At 38.7% G+C, this 18,741-nt stretch overlaps 1 protein-coding gene across 1 annotated transcript in view; it reads left to right on the plus strand.

Annotated features, from left to right (window-relative positions):
- The window catches only part of syngap1b (synaptic Ras GTPase activating protein 1b), a 135,419-nt gene that overhangs the window by 71,472 nt on the left and 45,206 nt on the right, over positions 1-18,741 (plus strand).

The raw sequence follows: 18,741 nt of genomic DNA on the forward strand, positions 1-18,741 counted from the left end.
AGCCAGTCATTCATGGCTGGGACATTCGTGGGTTCTCCTGACCATGGAAAGTGGGGCGGTTGAAACCCCAGAATACACTGAAAAGGGGTCATGCCGGTGGAATGTTTCTGGATGGAGTTCTGGGCATACTCGGCCCATTTCAAATAGCGGCTCCAATCCTCTTGATGCTGATGACAGTAGGAGCGTAAGAATCGTATTACCTCTTGATTCATGCGTTCGGCCTGCCCGTTTGATTGAGGATGATACCCTGATGTGAGACTGACGTTGAGCTGGAGGTACTTGAAGAAGGCTGACCAGACTTGAGATGTGAATTGAGGTCCTCTATCGGAGACGATGTCCTCGGGCAAACTGTAAAATCGAAATACCAGGGTGCAGAGGTGCTCTGCGGTTTGTAAGGCAGTAGGAAGCTTAGCCAGGGGTATTAGACGGCAGGCCTTGGAGAACCTGTCCACCACTGTAAGGATGGTGGTGTTTCCCTCAGAGACAGGTAGATCGGTGATAAAATCAATGGCTATATGTGACCAAGGGCGCTGTGGAATGGGAAGAGGGTGTAACAGTCCGGCAGGTAGTTGGCGTGATGATTTCTGGGTATTGCATATTTGACAGTGTCTAACGAAAGTAGTGGTGTCTTGAGATAAAGAGGGCCACCAATAGCGATTTTGTAGCAGTTGGATGGTGGCGGTAATTCCCGGATGTCCAGAGCTAGGAAGGGCATGAACGTGCTCCAGGACCTGGTTCCGGAGCGTGTCGGGGACATAAATCCGGTTTGGTGGACAAGCTGTCGGAATCTCTGACCGGGAGTTAATCTGCTCGATCTCGGTCTCAATGTCCCACTGAATGGGAGCGACAGTGAGGTCTGGAGCCAGGATTGTCTTGGGATCTTGTGATGTGAGCTCGTGATCATATTGACGTGATAGCGCATCTGCCTTGGTGTTCTTGGAACCTGGCCTATAGGTGACTGTGAAATGGAATCGGGTAAAGAACAGTGACCAGCGAGCTTGTCTGGGGTTCAGTCTCTTGGCGGTGCGTAGGTACTCTAGGTTCTTGTGGTCGGTGAAAACGGTAAAGGAGTGATTAGCACCCTCTAACCAATGTCGCCACTCCTCGAAGGCGGCCTTCATAGCCAGAAGTTCTCGATCTCCCACATTGTAATTCCTTTCGGCATCATTGAGTTTGCGGGAATAAAATGCACAGGGATGCAGTTTGGGCGGTGATCCTTGACGTTGAGAGAGTGAATAATGAATAATGAATAAAGAGCATTGGAGAATGAACCCCTTACACTTGCCAGGATCTCCGTCAAACTTTTCTGGATGCGCGAGACGATGACCCGTGGTTGATGGCGTTATGGCAGGATGGGCAACAGCAGCTGTGGGTTGTGTGGGCGATTGCTCTGATGACGATCCTTGTAGCCCTTGTACTGCTTTGACCAACTCCTCCGTTAAAGAGGTGAGACGACTCAACTGATGATGATGGGCAGCGAGTTGACGTGCTTGGGCAGAGAAGGCTGCGGTTAAGGTTGATATAGCTGCTGGATCTTGTTGTGGCGAAGTCTTCTGTTGTGAAGCATCAGAGTCAGAGGGATCCATTTGCAGCGTGATTTATTGATAAGAGTAGTCAAACAGGCAATGGTCAGAACCAGCAGATACAGCAGAGAAGACAGGGCTAAATCGTAGTACAATAGCAGAGGTAACGTAGGCAGGCAGCAGACAGGGAGAAATCCAGAAACGGGCAAGGTCAAAAATATAAACAGGCAGTCACAGGAATAAAAGCTCAGAAATGTTCACAAAAGCAAAACAAGACTTCGCTCAGAGAGTTGTGTGAGTGTGGCTTAAATGAGTGTCTGAACATGATTTGCAGTGCAGATGTGTGTAATCAGTGCAGTGCAGGTGTATGGTGTAATCAGTCCAGGGAGATGCATGATGGGAAACGTAGTGAAAAGTCAATATTCAGGTGAAGGTGCTCTCTGATGGCTGGAGAGGGAGGTTACGGAGTCTGTGTTTGTGACAGTATCAAGATTTCCACCAAAATATTACGCTTTCAACATTGATAATAAAAAATGTTTCTTGAGCAGCAAATCAGCATATTAGAATGATTTCTGAAGGATCATGTGGCATTGAAGACTGGAGTAATGATGCTGAACATTCAGATTTGACATCACTGGAATAAATTACATTTTAATATGTATACATTTTAATACAGTATATAGATCTGTCCCAAATGCTGTGTATAAAACAGGGTGATGAAGAAATGAAGAAGATTTAAAAAATAAAGGTATTTTAATAAAACAAACTTAGATAGTCCATAGGTAGCGTCACAGTGTGTTCTAGTTCAAACACTAACACAAACAATAACCGACAACCGAGGCAGAGAAATGAGGAACTTAAATACACACAGATAACGAGCTAAAAGACTAACAGGTGGGATGATCAAATGAATATCCATAGCAACTAATGATGGCAAAAAACATGAACTATGAACATGAACATAAAACTAAACAAAGAAATGACAGAATATCCCTAGCAATATATACATATACAGTGGGTACGGAAAGTATTCAGACCCCCTTAAATTGTTCACTCTTTGTTATATTGCAGCCATTTGCTAAAATCCTTTAAGTTCATTTTTTTTTTCCTCATTATTGTACAAAGCACCCCACATTGACAGAAAAACACAGAATTGTTGACATTTTTGCACATTTATTAAAAAAGAAAAACTGAAATATCACATGGTCCTAAGTATTCAGATCCTTTGCTGTGACACTCATATATTTAACTCAGGTGCTGTCCATTTCTTCTGATCATCCTTGAGATGGTTTTAGACCTTCATTTGAGTCCAGCTGTGTTTGATTATACTGATTGGACTTGATTAGGAAAGCCACACACCTGTCTATATAAGACCTTACAGCTCACAGTGCATAACAGAGCAAATGAGAATCATGAGGTCAAAGGAACTGCCTGAAGAGCTCAGAGACAGAGTTGTGGCAAGGCACAGATCTGGCCAAGGTTACAAAAAAATTTCTGCTGCACTTAAGGTTCCTAAGAGCACAGTGGCCTCCATAATCCTTAAATGGAAGACGTTTGGGACGACCAGAACCCTTCCTAGAGCTGGCCGTCCGGCCAAACTGAGCTATCGGGGGAGAAGAGCCTTGGTAAGAGAGGTAAAGAAGAACCCAAAGAGGGAGATGGGAGAAAGTTGTAGTAAGTCAACCATCACTGCAGCCATCCACAAGTCGGGGTTTTATGGCAGAGTGGCCTGGCGGAAGCCTCTCCTCAGTGCAAGACACATGAAAGCACACCTGAAGTACTCCAAGATGGTGATAATAAGATTCTCTGGTCTGATGAGACCAAGATAGAACTTTTTGGCCTTAATTCTAAGCGGTATGTGTGGGGAAAACCAGGCACTGCTCATCACCTGTCCAATACAGTCTCAACAGTGAAGCATGGTGGTGGCAGCATCATGCTGTGGGGGTGTTTTTCAGCTGCAGGGACAGGACGACTGGTTGCAATCGAGGGAAAGATGAATGCGGCCAAGTACAGGGATATCCTGGACGAAAACCTTCTCCAGAGTATTCTGGACCTCAGACTGGGCCGAAGGTTCACCTTCCAACAAGACAATGACCCTAAGCACACAGCTAAAATAATGAAGGAGTGGCTTCACAACAATGCCATGACTGTTCTTGAATGGCCCAGCCAGAGCCCTGACTTAAACCCAATTGAGCATCTCTGGAGAGACCTGAAAATGGCTGTCCACCAACGTTTACCATCCAACCTGACAGAACTGGAGAGGATCTGCAAGGAGGAATGGCAGAGGATACCCAAATCCAGGTGTGAAAAACTTGTTGCATCTTTCCCAAAAAGACTCATGGCTGTATTAGATCAAAAGGGTGCTTCTACTAAATACTGAGCAAACTAAGGGTCTGAATACTTAGGACCATGTGATATTTCAGTTTTTCTTTTTTAATAAATGTGCAAAATTGTCAAAAATTCTGTGTTTTTCTGTCAATATGGGGTGCTGTGTGTACAATAATGAGGAAAAAAAATGAACTTAAAGGATTTTAGCAAATGGCTGCAATATAACAAAGAGTGAAAAATTTGAGGGGGTCTGAATACTTTCCTGTACATGCATACATACACACACACACACACACACACACACACACACACTACATTATATATATTCAATTATGAGAGAGTGCATGTACAGTACAGAGAGACAGTTATATAAAAATACTTGTCCATTTTTAATATAACATTAATTATATATCATTAATATACATTTCTGTTAATAAATACATATTTATACATTTCAATATATATTATAAAAAAGTAAATGTCTTGAAATTTTAAATGTGTATTTATACAGTATATTAAAGATAGTCCATCCACAAAAAAAAAAAAAAAATCATGCAAATTTGAAACGACATGAGGGGTAGTAAATGATGACAGAATTTTCTTTTTTTTTTAGGGGTGAACTATCCCTTTTATGATTGATGTACAATCACTCTTCCAAGCAATCAGACTTTCAGACTGCCAGAATATCATAGAAACTTGAGACTGAGCTCTTTTCACCAGTAATGAACCTCCTGGCAACCAGTCAGCACACCCTAGCAACCGCATAGCATCACTACTCAGAACACCGTAGCAAACACATAACCAGAGCACACAACCACGCAAACCACCCTTGTGCCCCAAATCAAATGTAAAAATCTATGCTAGTTATACAATAGAATTAATACAGTGAAAGCTAACATGCAGCTTGCAGCGTCTCTCTGTACTGTATACGTGCACTCTCAGAGTTTAATCTACATTGTCATTTGTCTTCAGTTTGTGTAGTTGTGTAATTACACACATTCCTCCCACATAACCTGCCTCTACACAAGCCTCTCCACTCACCGGCTGCCTGAAAGCATCACATCCACACACACACACACACACACACACACATACACAAGAGCTGTGTGTGTGTGTGTGTGTGTGTGTGTGTGTGTGAGAGAGAGAGAGAGAGAGAGAGAGAGTTTGCCCCAGGCTTTTACATGAAGTTCTCTCCATCAAATCCCATCTCTCCCCCACCCCCCTGTCCAGCTCACCCCCTCTTCTCTCCTCTCGCCTCCTCGAGTGAGTGAGAGCGCAGTAAAGAAAAGGACAACCGCAGGAAAGGATGCGTCGCCTTGCTGCTGATATTCCTGCGTGTGTGACTGGAAACAAGCAAACATATTCCGGAATACAGCAAGCCTTTCCTAGTGCAAAGGATTTCCGATGTCATTTTGGAATTGCTTTTGGAAGTCCTCATGCAAATGATCCATCCGTCTGAATCCTCATCATCTGAGCTTTGATTCGTCGCTAAATGCATCGGTTTTGTGCAAGAATGAACGCCTGAACTTCGTGCGCTCGGAGGATTTACGCATCAGTGTCACTGGCACGGAGCTGCGGAGAAGTCTGGCTCCGTCACACACGCGCACACACACACACACAAGTTTGCATCAGATGCCAGTGTTTTACTGTCTATGGAAGTGTAAGCTTTGAATAAACGCCTTAGTCATGTGCACGCACGCTCTGAAAAGTTCTCGCTTAGAGCGTTTTAAACGTTGATAGCTCGATTGCAACGCTAAACGACGCCTATAATTATAGCTAAAGTAAAACATGAGAGAGTTTCGCCGCAGATCTGGTGTTGGTAACCGCAGTAAAGGCAGAAGGGAAACGGCTCGTCGGTTCAGGGTCGTGCGTGAAGGCGCCGGTGAGCGTCCCCGGGACCCGGAGCTCTCTATCTGGCACTCTTCTGAGGAACAGCCGCTGTCAGGGCTGGAGAGAGTGACTGAGACGAGGTGGAGGAATGAGACACAACAATTCTAACAGTTAAATAGAGTCCTTTTATAGAGTTCAAATTCTTGATTGTAAATATTGACATTTTTAATGATTTACTACATAACAATTCTTAGGTAAATAGATATCAAAGTAGAAGTCTTAAATATAGTATAAGTGAAATACATGTGTTAAACTATTATATTTAGCTTACTTGCAATAATAATTCAAGTTAATGCATAAATGGCTGTTTTTAGTTAGGATTTACATTTAAAGAGAAGTATTATGGCAGTGTTGAACTTCACAAGTGAACGTGACATGCAGAGATGTTCATTAATGCATATAGGATTACTTGGGGAAAGCAAGAATGGAAGTTTTTCTGGATTTATTTAATGGTCAAAAAGTCGCTGATGCCAGATTTGAGAGAAGAGTGCATATAGACACATGATTACAACCAAACATGGTGTGGGAATCCACCCTTCTGTTGACCTTTAGAGGAACACTTGATCTGCTAAGGGAAAGCAATCGTTCTCAAGTGAAGCAGAAACAAGTGACTTAAAAGAAATCAAGACTGGAATATGATTGGAGAAGGACAGTTTGGACAATTTGTCTTTCTTGGTGGCTTGAGATTACTTCTGGATCCTGGACGGGAATAATTAAGGAGGAATAAGGGATTGTACCGCCACCTTACAGTTGCATTTCTGCTGTAGGTAGGAATAATATGCATATTACAGTCATTTGATTTAGTATCTAAACTGGTTCTCTCATTTTGTGAACAACTAGGAAAACACAAGGTCACATCGTTTAACTGGTCTTTTGAATGAATTTAAACATGCACGCCGTGACAAGTTCTTTAAAAAGCTGACTTTATTTAAATGTGATTGTTGTTGCTTTTGCAAAAATTGGAATTCAATAATGTTTCGATATTTTAAACGAAAATCAGTCCTCGTCCTTTTTGTGCTCCTAAAAAAAAAAAAAAAATTCATTTTGACGATATGTAATACTACATAGATCTAGTCATTTGATTTATGCATATCTACTATATTTCAGTCTTAAAAATGTATTTCTAGTCTGTGGAACTTTTTGGAAGGTTGTTTCGTGATGCTTTTATGAAAAGAGTGTAAAAAAAAACACTGCTGCAGGAGAAAAATCCTTGACAATGACAATAGAAGAAAGCATCGCACAGATGTCCTTTGGTAATTTGTCTCCAGGATTTGCAGGCATCACTTTCTTTCTTTTTGTTTTGTTTTGCAGCCTCACTAAAAAATCTTCTTACATTTTTTTTTTAATACAGCTAAAGTGTGTGATTTCTGTGCCACTATAGAGGCACCAAACGAATTGGACAAATAATGACAATCAAACAGGTTTCCCAAACACTCCCATTCGTCAAACACACAGATAACCCCGCCCCAAACTCACACCATTGGTTGAGCCAGTGTTATTGTTTCACTCTGACTCCTTTAGCCCCCTCCTGGTAGATTCTGTAACTACACCATTTCTATTGACGGCTATTCAAAGGTTGCTAAGAATTTGTGGTAACACTTTATTTTACAGTTTTCTTGTTACATACACATGTACTTACTATAGTAATAACAGTAAATGATGCATAATTACATGCAACTAAACCAAACCCTAACCCTAATTATATACTAATCATGTTCTTAATTCCTATTACTCAGTACTTAAATGTATAATTTACACTGTAACAAGAACACCATTAAAATAAAGTGTAATTGAATTAGTCATGTGACGTTTACAGCTCAGACCTACTTATAATTGTCTGTGCATATTGAGCTGGGATAGGAGACAGATTACAAACTTCACTTTTATGAACAATACTCTATAAGGCTTAATTTCAAATAATATTGTTTTCATTTCTTCTTTGTTTTATTCAAGCCCCGTGAACCATTACAAATCCAATTTAGGTGTAAAAATCGATCCACTTGCAACCCCACGCATATCAATCAAAAGCTGAGCATTATTTTTTGTCATTAGTTTCACTTTTTATCATGTTTGCTCCCCCTCCTCTCGCTGTCTCTCTCTCTCTCTTCCGTTCTGTCTCTCTCAAAGGGACTGAAGCTTGAAGCTTTTTCCACCCACACACTTCAGCTCTGGCTTTCAGCTTGACATCAGATTTACATTGAGAATAAAAAGTGCACACACACACACACGCCCACACATACTTGTACACACCTATGTTGGAAGTCCAGCTTTTTCTCCCTTCCATCATTATTGTGTGATAGAAAATATCTCCTTTTATCCTCAAGTTGCAGAACACATGCTTATTTTAGCGATCATTGCGTTTGATAACAGACGGTGCCCGTTTGAACTTCATCGGAAAGGCAACTTGCCATTTCTCATCTGTCCGACGGCCTTGTTCATACATGTTCACATGCGTGTGAGTCTGTGTTCCATCACTTCAGTGTTTCATCATGTTAGTCAAATGTAAGGTACTAGAAAATGTTGCCATGGCAACCAAATAAAGAGCCTGGATTTGGATCCAGAAGGACAGGGAGAAATTGAAATAAATGGATGTATCGAGCCCGCTTTACTTTGGCTTTCAGTTTGGCATAATTAAAAGGAATAGTGACCTCTGGCCTGCGATCAGGTTCAGTCCATTAAGTTCTGTGGTTCTTGAAGGGCATTTATAAGGGTGAACATTTATATAGTGTTTTCAATGATCTCTCCATCTCAGACACATTAAAGTGATTTATAGTTTATTTTTGTACCATATGATGATTCATATTAAAAATTGGAGATTGATTTGCAATTAATAGTCGCAATGCATTGATTTTTTTATATCCTTTCAGAACATTACTGTGATGGTACCATACTATATTACATAGTACTGAATGACTATTATATTCATATACACTAACATTCAAAAGTTTGGGGACACTAAGATTTATTCAGCAAGGATGCATTCAATTGATCAAACGTGACAATGAAGACAAGTGTTACAAATGATTTATATTTCAAATTTATGCTGTTCTTTTGGTTAACTTTTTATCAAATGATCCTGAAAAAACTGTTTGCAACATTGATAATAATAAGACATTTCTGAAGATTTCTGAAGGATCATTTGACACTGAAGACTGGAGTAATTATGCTGAAAATTCACCTTTGCATCACAGGAATAAATAACATTTTAAAATATATGCAAAGCAATTATTTTAAATTGTAATAAATATATATATATATATATATATATATATATATATATATATATATATATATATATATATATTACAATTTAAAATTATGATAAAAATATATTACAATTATTTTAAATTGTAATATATATATATATATTACAATTTAAAATAATTGCTTTGCGTATATTTTAAAATGTTATTTATTCCTGTGATGCAAAGGTGAATTTTCAGCATAATTACTCCAGTCTTCAGTGTCAAATGATCCTTCAGAAATCGTCAGAAATGTCTTATTATTATCAATGTTGCAAACAGTTTTTTCAGGATCATTTGATCATTCCATTACTAATATATATATATATATATATATATATATATATATATATATATATATATATATATATATTAGTAATGTAAGTTTCCATAATAACAGCTAATTAAGTGAAGGGTGTATTATTTGTAATATAACTGGCAACACAACTCCGAGATGAAAATCATAGGAAATTCAGATTCTGATTGCATACAATTTTTTGTTTCCTTAATAGTTGTTTTAGAATCTTGTAGTAATTTTGTGGAAGGCAGAATGACCAATGTTTGACAAGCAATATTTCATTCACCATCCTCAAAAGAATGTTACATTTTTAGATTTTTTTTTTTAATAGAACTATATCAAAACAAAGTTATTCAAATTCATCAAATTCTTGGGCTCGTCGTCGTCATGGAAAAGCACATCTCTATTATGCTGATCATTTCCATTGATCTCTTCTTCTGAAAATAACCGTTCTTGATTAAATCCATCAAAAAGCCTCATTCATGCAGTGTGCTTTTAAAAGTTGATTAAATAAACTTTCAGAAATATATATCTGTGTCTGTTTGTGCATATACACTGCAATTAAAAAGTTTGGGGTCAGAATAAGATTTTTTTCGTAAGAAGTTAATACTTTCATTTAGCAAAGTAAAGGCATTTATAATGTGACAAAAGATTTCTATTTTAAAAAAATCCTGTTCTTTTTAAGTTTCTATTAATCAAAGAATCCCCCCAAAAATGTATCACAGTTTCCACAAAATATTAAGCAACTGTTTTCCTAATGTTTCTAGAAAGATCATATGACACCTGAAGACTGGAGTAATGATGCCAAAAATTCAGCTTTGCATCACAGAAATAAATTATATTTTCAAATATTTTCAAATTGAAAAGTTATTTTAAATGGTATTAATGTCACATTAATACTGTTTTTACTGTATTTTTGATCAAATAAATGCAGCCTTGGTGAGCATAAGAGACTTCATTCTGATTTGTAATGTTCTATTGAGTTCAGAAATGATCCCATATCCTTATCTTGAACAAGAATCACACTCGAAAGCTGATCGGTTATTCACAGTAGTAGAAAAGAAGATTCTAGCTGATTGTCATGACAACGGCTCTTATGCTTCTATTTTTGTTTATGGTTTTCTGTCCCCATTTGGCATAAAAAAAACTGTTAGTGGAGCCAAAAGTCATGAAAATGATTCAGTTCCAGTATTTTTGTCAAATAATAAAAAAAAAAAAAACGGGAAACAAACAACCGATTCTGATCATGATTCAGTTTAAGATTGCAAAACGTACAGTATTCAAGAGACAGCATGACCAAGACTTGAGGCCTCAGATGAATCGGTATGTAAAATATACTCGACTTTAATGGACATATTACATAATAAGAACTGTAAAATCAGCTGAGTTGAGGCTGTGCACCAGGAGAGGGATCAGGAGCAGCGATTTGGAGATTTGAGGTCTGACGTTCAGGATCGCAAAGAGACCGAAAAAACTGATGAGATTGAAAGTGCAGAGAATAGAATGGATGTGAGAGGTGAGGGGAAGGAAAATGCTCTCATAAAAAAGAGAGAGGCAGAGAGATGGATAAATACACTGTTTGATTTATGTAAAAGAGTTGCGTGGGTGCAAGGCGAGAGAACTGTATGGCTGTGATAGTGTGTGTGTGTGTGAGTGAGATGTGAGCTTCAGAGATTGAGAGAGAGAGACAGATTGCTTTGGCTGGAGAGACAGTGGGTATTTACACTGAGATTTATGGGAGGGTTATCACAGCATCAAGCAGGAGAGACTGATGGTTTGATGGTTGAGTCTTTCAGTCTTTTCTCCTCCCAGCACCTCTACGTTCATTAAGCCGCCCATTCATTTGTTTCCGTTGGTCTTATTTTAATGACTTCACATTCCTGAGCAATAGTCGTGTCTATAGCTCCGCCAATGACTGCGCTCCGGTATCCGGTACTTACTCAAGGACGCCAGTCAATAAGCACTTTGTTTGCAAGTGCCTGTCTCTTGTGCCTGCAGTTAGACTGTTTTATTTCTCATTGTTTTGCCATTTTCTTTACTTCGCTTTGGTCCAAAATGAACTTTTACCACGTCTGCCAATAATAGCAGTTGAATTGAGAAAATGTACTGGCCAAAAATATTGCATGAAAGTGTATTGTACGTTATTTGTGTTATCTTTATTTTTGTTTGAAAGAAATCAATACTTTTATTCAGCAAGGATGCATTCAAATTGATTTTAAAATACTGTATGTTCAAATAGAAAACAGTTAGTTTAAATTGTAATAGAGTTTTGCTGTTTGTACTATATTTTTGATCAAATAAATTAATAAATATAATGAATTCGCCGCCTACTGCACAACTCATGTGTGAAAGCTAACATAAAATAAGTTTTGGGCTGTCCCAGATCAAAGATGACCAATCGTGGCGAATTCTGTGGTCGTGGCTCCAAAACGGTGGTCCTACGGCGTACAGTGAGAGAGATTCAAAGATGGCCGTTGTCACGGTCTTGCGACCAAAGATAGCCTGTAGGCGCAAAACTTTTGCGATTTTTTTTTTTTTTTTTTTTTTCTAAATATCGACAAAAAACGATTGCGAAATGACGGCGTTTCCATTAACCGATGTTATGCGACTAAAACGTAATTTTTTCCTCTTGCGATAAGTCATTCCAAAATTCATGGCAACGGACGTTGGTAAGTTTATATCACAGCCACGTAACGTTACCGCACTAGACATTATTATTATTAATGGAAGGAAACATAGGCGTGTTATCCAAGCATTAATGGCAAGGAAAGACCCTTATACTGTGAGCGGCACATATGAGGTGTTTCTGGGTTTTTCTCACTCATTCTGCTCCGAGGTCTTGATAGACCTTTCTCACAACTTCCGTATTTGTGACCGGAAATACGCAATCGTCGTGGTAATCTACTTCCTCCGCAGTCAAGGCAACATAAACACATGGCTCAAGTAACTAGCAAGAACTATTGACACGCTAATGATGTGTCATTTTAGTTAATAGTTCAGTAACAGTTAGCCTCGCTCTCTACTTACCTTGATATTTATGGCCAAATTCCGTGTGGAAAATTTTTTACCCTTTATTGCTTTTTTTCTTTTTTGTGACGGAGTTTTCCTCTACGAGTCGTCACATCAGCAAATGTAATATTTGGCAAATCCGTTAATGAAGTTGTGTAGACTCTTTGATCCATTTTAAACTTGCCCGGGTTTATGTTTTTCTGGTGTGTTGACGCTTGACAGGAACTCCGCTTCCTCAACGATTACGTATTTCCGGTTATTGTGAGAAAGGTCTATTGTGGCATTTCTTTGAGGTTTAGAATCCAGTATTTCTGTCATTCGTTCTTCTCAAGAACTGTCTCGTATTCTGTCCAAACACACCGCGCCTTCTAAGTCAGCTGACCTGTAAATGCGCAAAAACTGTTTCCATTGCAGTTTTGCGAAATATTCCTTTTTTGAATTGCCTGAAAAACCTCCTCATGCGAGTGCAAAAACTTTTTTGCGATAAATGGAAGTTTTTGCGAAATTGACGTGTTTCCATTGAGCGTATTTTCAATTCGCAATTTCAATTTGCGCAATTTGAAGGGTAATGGAAACGTGGCTTCTGGCTTGTGATAATTTTCTGACAGTGTCATAAATATAGGATGATCATCTCACAGTGTGTTTGCTCCTACGTCTACTGACAACGCATTGCAATCTTTACATCGCAGCCGGAGCTAAAGCGGAGCTACAGATTAGGTGTCCCTAAAGAACCCGCGTATCTAACAGTAGTTCCGCATTACTTTGCACGCGAGTTTTATTTATTTTTATAGCGTGTATTCTCCGTGGAAATGTATACACCGAACCGTGACGCCTGTACCGTTTCGGTTCAATACGAATACATGTACCGTTCCACCCCTAGTCTACTCTACAGTGAAATACAGTCACACATTACACTACTGTTTGGCCAGCATTTTAACCGTGTTTAATCCAGCTACTAGCTAACGGAATACTAAAGTTAACTGCTGACTAGTGTCAAGTGCAGCGAAGCGATGTTTCTGTTATTCTAACGTCCGTTTTCAGAGCATCCAAGAGAAGCACAGGCATAACAGTAGCACTGATATGAAGCACAGAAATGCGCGTTGATATTCGGTCCGGTAAATAACGGTCGTTAAGGCACCAGTGCCGTATTAGCACTGGGTCTGTCTGTAGCTACCCAACCCTAGCAAAGCAAAGCCAGTCCTTCACTAGCATATAGTTGGTCTCTTTTTTTATTACTTACTTCTCTGCATTGAGTGACAACCCTCTCAAATATAAGACACACAAACAGAACAAATAAAAATCTCAGATTCGCTGTCTGTAAATTCTTGCTTAAGTTACTTATTGTGATATGATCGCAACCCTTCTGCTGTGCTAATGCAACCTCAACTACGCTATCAATTTCAAAGTAGCCGAACGTCATGTCGCCTATTCATGTTTTTTCTCTAAGTTGGCAGTAACATATCAAAAGTTTTTAATTAAATATAAAGGAGTTTTCTCCAAGGAACTTAGCTCCTTCCTTAAGCATTGGATGAGGTCTGCTCACTCTGCTGGAGAATGACTCTAGGCGCAGCATGCGTCGAACGCGTGTTCCACAACAACAACAACACTAGGCTGCCCACAGATGCGCCTGCCTAATAATCGGCTTGATACACTTGGATATTGGCCGATGCCGATTATGTTAAAAATGCAAAAAATCGGCCGATCAATCGGCCGACCGATGAATCGGTCGACCTCTAGTTGTGTGTGTGTGTGTGTGTGTGTGTGTGTGTGTGTGAGAGAGAGAGAGAGAGAGAGAGAGAGGTGCGGGCGCGATCGAGATCGAAAAGTCGCGTGTGTTTAAAGTCGCAAAGTGTTTACTCATATTTGTGTGCAAACGCGCGCGCGTGTGTGTGTGTGTGTGTGTGTGTGAGGCGCGGGCGCGATCGAACAGTGGAAACATAAAAACATACTCCGTCATTTTGTTTATCAGGACATCATTCAAACTGCAAAGTGTTTAAGTTACTGTTAATTCAAATGTTAAGGAAAACAAATATATTAATCTGAAATGTAGCAAATTAATTTTCAATTCATTCAGGTACAATTACCAAACATATCTCAAGTTCTTTTTGTCTTTTGTACAAGTGCAGATTGGTAAAGTGTTCAATAAATGTTTTTGTTGAGAAATCTTGTCTATCTTAAGTAATTATTTGTGTTACATTTTATCTTTCAAATAGAGGTTAAAAACAAGCACATAATCGGCCAAATATCGGCCAAAATAAATCGGCAGCATTTATCGGCCATCGGCCGACCCGGATTTCAAAAGATCGGCATCGGCATCGGCCTGAAAAAAAAACATATCGGTCGACCTCTACTACTGACTAGCCAATAAAAATGAGACATGAAATGGCGTTTTGATCAACGCGACATACTTAAAACGACTTACCTCAAGCTCCATTTACAAAACTGGCATGCCAGCCCAGTTGGCCTCTGTTCCCTAGCCATGACTGCATCCATATTCTCCTTTTTCGCTTCCTCCTCTTTTTTCAGCTATTTGTTTACTACTAGCGCATGCTGATGACTTTTTATTCTTCTATATTAACTTGTGTCGTAGCCTACGATTCAATAGTGTCATTATCATACAGTCTATATACAGTACATGTCGTATCAAGTTTATTAGATCCATGTGTGATTTGTAATGATCTTATAGAATTTCCGAAATCACACAGTCTGTAGCAGGCATAAATCAGCCCTAATACTGATCCTTGAGATCGTTTTTAGCTATTTTCCTTGCAGATTTCTTGGCCACAGATCAATGGCTCTGTTCTAAATTGAAACTCATAGTGTAAGTGATTTGGAATAGTAAAATGCATAACAATTCTGTACATAGCACATATAAATAATCAATAAATAATCTTAAATGGATTGCATTATGTTAATTAATAATAACATTTGTTGTAATTAAATTGTTCATAGTTATTGACATTTCTTTTGCTTCTTTTGCAATTATTCTTGTTGAAATGCATTATGGGATTCACCACAACAGCTAAAAGAAGGTATCTTACCTTTTGGAACAGCCCTTGCATTGGGAATGCTGCCTACATTGGCAGTCCACTTGGTTTTGGGACAGAGCCATACAGTGTCACTCGCAGCATCATATACGAGATGAGCCAGACTCCGTCTCTCAGTGAAATGCAACCTGGCACAACAATGTAAAGAAAAGCCACATTGATTTTATCGCACAAATTGTTGTTTTGGTGGTTTAATGTGATGAACATTATAAGTAGATATAAATATGTCTTTCCATGATACATTTTTTTCACTAAAAGTTGTGCGATTCAAGACAGATGTCACTGACTAAATTGTTATCTAATGTGCATTAGGTTGCAAACTGGCAAGTAACAGACAATTTTCACTTGCGTTTGGCAATTATTATTTTTATTTTTCAAGTAAAGAATAGCTGGTTTCACTGGTGATGTAAAGGTGGTCTTAGATTTTATACTGATACCTACTGGCATATAGATATAGAGCATCTTCGATTACCAATGCATTTGTAAAAAAAAAAAAATAAAAAAAAAACTATTCACAGGTATATTTATGACGCATGATTTATTGAATCTATACCTGAAAGTATAAAGAAAATACTGTCAACATGATGAACATCCTTATATTAAAAAAAACCACTTTTGAAAAATGTTTGACAAAAATATGATTCCTTTTAGCTTGATTTATATTTCTTTTCTTTCTTTTCTTTTTTGGGCAAAAAATTATCATTTATATTTAAATGATAATTTATTTATATTCAGTAAAAATAATAAATTTTCATTATTGGGTGATTGATTTTTTATGTATAAAATATTTTATATATATACTATATACCATTATTTTTATTTTAGTTTCAGTAATTTTAGTATTTCAAATTAAACTTTTTTTTATTACAGGCAAGCAAAACATTTTAATTTTAATTTAATTAAAAAATTTTTGGTAAATGGTTGCAGAGAAAAACTGGGCATCATACACTAAAAGACTAAGGATCACACACTAGCAGACTTTCATGTCGTTCCGAACGCAACATACTCGCGCAGAAACGTGTGCTACTTTGCTAGGAGACGCGTGACAAATCAAAACAATATGTATTCTAAAATCGGCTCAAAATATCAAACATATTTGATGACTGGATGGAATCATAGTCTGAAACTTAAAAAATCTGAGTCTGTGCCCTTCATAATCTATGCGATTTTCTGGGAAATCTGTCAGCTCCGACTGCTGTATCCTGCAGACTGCAGACTTTTGGCAATTTAAACCAATACTTTCGCCTGGCTCCGCAGCGCGAGTCTCCGCTGAATGCGCGCGCAACTCCACAAACGGGTGAGGCGTTTATACTTGATGCTCTCGCCGCTGTACTATTCTGTGAAACGACAGGGGGCGACTCAAGTAATTGTCCTCTTAACCATCAGGAATCAGCGGTGAGAAGAAAGGTCCACACGTGACAATGTTTATTTTAGTACATCACCACCAATACCACACTACAAAAAGAATTGTGTAAAATCCAGTAAACCCTGAAATTATAACTTGTGACATTAAAACAAAATATGTGGATATAAAAGCATGTATGTAGGCAAGTATCTCTTAAATATTTTCTAATTTCACTAAACATTTCATTAAGTTTCGTGGACATTTTATAAAACATGGACCTTTATTTTTTATTAAAATGGCTTATGTCTGCTATAGGCTCATTTTGTAAATGTAAGCAACTAATTTAAGACGCACAAACTGGGTGCCGGTGCGGAGAGATGTACATGCTCGGCCAGATTCGGCTCGAAGTCGTTCATCTTCGGATGCGGAGCCGCACGCGCTGTTACAAAAAAAGCCGTGCACATCGCCAAGCGAAATGGTGTTTTGCGCACCCAACGCGCAGGACCGCAACACCGCAATGACGTCTTTTTTGGTTCGCGCTCGTGCGGACGCGGCGAGTATAAACCTAGCTTAACGTATGATACTTTCAGACTGCAAATCGGGACAAAAATCTGTGCAAAAGTCGTGTAGTGTATTCCAGCCTTTTGTTACATTAGTCTAATTGTCATAGGTTAAATGGTCATAATTATTGCATAAATATTACTTAGTACCATCAAATTCCCTCAAAATACATAATATTAAATAAAAAATATTATTGAACAAAAATATATTACATACGGAAGAGGATTAGGGCCAAGCAATAATAAAAAAATAAAACCATCTCGAGATTAAAGTCACTATATTGCGAGATTAAACTCGTTAAATTTCGACAAAAAAGTCGAAATACAATCTTGAGAATAAACCCATTACATTTCGAGAATAAAGTTGTTGTGTTTCGAGAAAAAACTCGTTAAATTTCGAGAAAAAAAAGTCGAAATACAATCGTGAGAATAAACTCATTAAATATCAAGAATAAAGTCGTTGTGTTTTGAGAAAAAACTCGTTAAATTTAAATTGGGTTTTGGGAATTGGGAATTTCGACGAAGGAGACGCTTGAGAAGACGCCAGTACACTTGCGCTGGCCCAAATGCACTCTGGCATATGGACAGCTATGATAAATTAAAACCGTACGGCCATAGGCGCCGATACCGTGGGTGCTCCGGGGCTCGAGCACCCACGGAAAATACCGAGCACCCACGTGTGGCGGACTGCCAGTAGGCTACATTCATTTAAAATTAAACATTGCAGTTGGTGCTATGTGAAGCGTCTGTCACACTGTGATTGGTTATGTCGCTGTCAGTCGCCTGCTCCATATCCTTTCCACCAATCACAGCGTTTCTCGGATGAAAACGCCTCTTTAGTGACCCCGCTCTGTACGCAGAGACCATAGACTGTAAAAAAATAGGCAGAGACACGTTCCTCCTGAAGAATTAACCACAATGTTGAGTCAACAAATCAAATTTATACTGTGTGGACTTGTGTGACAGAGTCCTGCACTGGTTCGGGTACCCGACGGGTGACCCGCAAATTTTACTCAAACGGGTGCAGGTCGGGTCGGACACGGGGGAAACACGGGTCTAAACACGGGTTTAAAACAATCACGTGCAAACGTAAAAATATATACACATTTTTAGGAACACATGTACAAAAATATGCCTGTATTTCAAGTTAATAAAATAATTTAAAATCCACATCAGTTTATTTGAGCCTTGAGCCCACGCCCTCCCAGGAGTCTCTATACCTACTTTCACTTTTAAAAAGTCATCATAACCGCGCGCGCGATCTGCTTGCAGTCGAGATGGATGCTGAGGAGTTGAAGAAAATAATAGCTAGTGAAAACTGAAGAAAACAATGTTGTGAAAGGCTTAGCTGATCGCGGTTATGTGTCAGTTAAACTTTTCATCTCCAATCCTGTCTGTATTTGTGAGAAGTGGCGCTGTCCTGAGTTGAAAGATAGCCTACTTTACGGCTTTATTATCAAGTAAATAGGTGTGTGTAGTGTTCGTGTCGGCCGCTGTCC

The sequence above is a fragment of the Rutilus rutilus genome (assembly GCF_951802725.1).
Source record: "Rutilus rutilus genome assembly, chromosome: 17".
Taxonomy (NCBI): domain Eukaryota; kingdom Metazoa; phylum Chordata; class Actinopteri; order Cypriniformes; family Leuciscidae; genus Rutilus; species Rutilus rutilus.